Raw genomic sequence first — 3,825 nt, 5'->3', positions numbered from 1 at the left:
AGTTAGTTAGTTAGTTAGTTAGTTAGTTAGTTAGTTAGTTAGTTAGTTAGTTAGTTAGTTAGTTAGTTAGTTAGTTAGTTAGTTAGTTATTTAGTTAGTTAGTTTGTTAGTTAGTTAGTTGGTTAGTTAGTTGGTTAGTTAGTTGATAAGTTAGTTAGTTGGTTAGTTAGTTGATAAGTTAGTTAGTTAGTTAGTTAGTTAGTTACTTAGTTAGTTAGTTAGTTAGTTAGTTAGTTAGTTAGTTAGTTAGTTAGTTAGTTAGTTAGTTAGCTAGCTACTTAGTTAGTTAGTTATTTAGTTCGTTTGTTTGTTAACCACAACTATTCAAAAGATCGATTGAATCTAATTGAATACACATAAACCTCTTTCGAAGCTGCTGTGCTATTTTTTACTTGTAATTCAGGTGGCAATTAAAACCTTCGACTTCCAGCTATACAAACTTGAAGTCGAAACACTAACATACTAAACCCCACACTCTACCAATACCTCACTTCTTACATATCATTCTACACATCTTTTGCAAATCTATGAAAAATCAGTCAGTAATTAACCGTTTTTTTTTTTAGAAGTGTACATTTTTATTCAGATACTTATGTCTATAGATTAAAGTTTAACTTACCCTTTGGTGGTGAGGAATGGTAGTATAAACCTTGAAATCTTCGCCTTCGTTTTGGTGGCATGATGATTTAGTTTTCTTTAGTTTTTTTTATTGACGTTTTATTTAGTTTACTTTATTAGTAAAATATATATAAATATATTATTATTAATGTTGTATCTCAAATTATTGACCAATATAAGACCACACATTGGAAAATCCATAGACTATTTGCACAGTATTTATAGTAATTTTCCTCTTTTTTATTGTTGTTAACACAGACTGCTGCCTTTTTGTTGTCTTTTTTTATTTTCATTAAATCGTGCTTTAGTATAATTTATCTGTATTTTTACCACAACATAAAAAACACTCATTTATAAAACACATTATATTTTCAATTATTTATAACTTGTTGTTGTTTATTTTAAAATTAATCACATTTTATTAAAAATTTATATTTTTGTCATGTAATATATAAAATTATGTTTTAAACACAGTGTCCTTTACTTTAGATATTTCACCATATAAATTGCACACAAATACAGAAAAAAGGAAGAGAAAAAAACAGGAAACATATTATATTTATTATTTAACATTAAGTGTTACACGTTTTATTAGGAATTTCCTTCCTTGTAATAGCCACTTTGCTGTCAATTTAGATTTTTCTATTAATTTTTCTTTTCAATTGAATTTTTTCCATTCTTCTTCGAACTGTAGGCGTTGAGAGTTTCTAACAAAGTGTCATTTGCATTAAAATGTTCACAAGTAATTTCCGTTTAAGTTCGAAACAAAATAAATAATAGTGAATTATAGTATAAACGACAAACTACTGACACACTCACACACTGCGATAATAGCGTAGGAGGTGGTCATTTCTTTTCGAATATATACTCCAACAAAAAAAAAAAACAACTCGTTGAAAAAAACAATAATAATTGCTCAGAAAGTACAAAAAAAACAACAACACAAAATGAAATGCAGGATAATAAACTCTCATTGAACTAGTAGTGTCTCTTTACTCTGGTGAATATGTGTCTGTAGTAAAACCATTAAATTTTTATATTTGTGTGCTCTTTTTTTATTCCTGACTATATCCCGATAAATATTGTTCGTGTTTGTTTTTGGTCACTTTTTTTGTTAGCTCCTTTTCGACTCATTTTCGTTATAGCATGTTGCATTTGTAATAAGCTTTAATGACACACATATACATATGATTCATTTATGTGCAGACATGATAAAGAGACAATAACAGAATTGTCCAACCTCAAGTTGTGTTAAGGACAAAATTTTTTTACATATGACTTTATATTAAACTCTATTAGTTAAATAAGAGGATCGTAACAACTTGAATTTTTAGAGTTAATTTCAAAACTTGACAAAATATTGCCATTCAATGAAAATATAAAAGATTCGCGATAAAAATTTGATAGACTTTTGATAAAATTCCAGGGATTTTTGCATTTTTCACACAACTTGGAATATTTTATAGACATTTGAGAGATTTTGTATGAAACAATGGATTTTTTAAACAAACTACAACTGAACTAAAACTGAACTAGAACTGAACTAGAACTGAACTAGAACTGAACTAGAACTGAACTAGAACTGAACTAGAACTGAACTAGAACTGAACTAGAACTGAACTAAAACTGAACTAGAACTGAACTATAACTGAACTAGAACTGAACTAGAACTGAACTCGAACTGAACTAGAACTGAACTAGAACTGAACTAGAACTGAACTAGAACTGAACTAGAACTGAACTAGAACTGAACTAGAAATAAACTAGAACTAAACTAGACTAAAACTATGTCCCCCTCTCTTCTCACGTTTGGCCCTCATATACTTATTCCCGAGTTCATAAAAATGTACACAATCAATTAAATGTCATGTATATGGACACGTAAACGTGTGGTTTCAATGCTCTATCAGTATATTTTATGATTCAAATACATTATTTACAAAACACTATTACTGTAATCATTGGACTATGTGTATATGAGACGTTAGAACCAACTAACCGATAGTATATTATTAGTTATTTATGATTTTTTATTGCAAAAATGTTTCGAAAAAGATAGAGACAAACATGCAAGTGTAATTTTATGTTTTCCGTAAGCGAGATGTTGATTACGCTAAACGTAAAAAGGGGACAGATGTTATGTGATAAAAAGTTAATCGTAGGAATTTTGAAATGAATAATATAAAATTCTAAATAAATCAACAAATTTAAGAAATATTAGTTAATGGACATTATTTAAAGATACATATATTTGTCCAATTTACAAACGGAGTTGTTTTGTTGCAATTTGTTATGACATGTATTGATCAACTGCTTTAGTAGTAAATTTTATATGTTTCAGTAAACTGAACTATTCAACAGTAAATTATCAATGATTTAAATTGATGAAATATAATTTATCAAACGATGACAAAATAAAACTATTTAAACAGAAATACATATATTTAGTACAATTTTCTCCAATTTACGTCATTAGTTGTATAAAGTTTGAAACTAAAAACGTTGAAAATATTTCCATTGTCCACTATGTTGATTGTCACATGCTTATTACATGTATGTTCAAGGTTAACATTCCAAAATTATATACGAATGAAACGTGTTTTATTGACACACATTAATAGTTTACATAAAAAACCTTACTCCTTATTGTTTTCCATAAAAGACAATGACCAATATTTATCGAACTTCAAATGAAAAAAAAAACTACACAGTTTGTGTGTCAAAATATAGGTCAGTCATTTAAATAGAGACAAAAGACAAAACTTGAGCTAGATAATAATTTATGCGTGTGTCAAATGATGAAGAAAATATAAAGAAACCACTTAAACTTCACAATGAATTGTTAAATTTCTTTTAGAGTAATTTTCTTTTTAACACACTCCTATAGAAAGTTGTAATGAAAGACAATTTAATTGAACTTTACAAAAATAACCTTCAAATTCAAAGCAGCTGTATGCTATTCCATAAACTAGTTAATAGTTGAGCCAATTGACTATTCCAATGACTAGTTTATACATTATTTATTAGTCCACAGACAAGTCAAAAGAGTGTGTATAGTTCCATGAAAAGACTAGTCTACTAACCAGTCAGTATTTTAATACATAGACTAATCTAAGTATTAGACAATCAGTCAAGAAAAGACTAGTTCATAGTATATGTAATAGAATATTAACTAGTCATTTGACTAGCGCATAATGTAATCAATAT

Source organism: Lucilia cuprina, chromosome 6 (genome assembly GCF_022045245.1).
Source record: "Lucilia cuprina isolate Lc7/37 chromosome 6, ASM2204524v1, whole genome shotgun sequence".
Classification (NCBI taxonomy): domain Eukaryota; kingdom Metazoa; phylum Arthropoda; class Insecta; order Diptera; family Calliphoridae; genus Lucilia; species Lucilia cuprina.
This window is presented reverse-complemented; position numbering follows the sequence as displayed.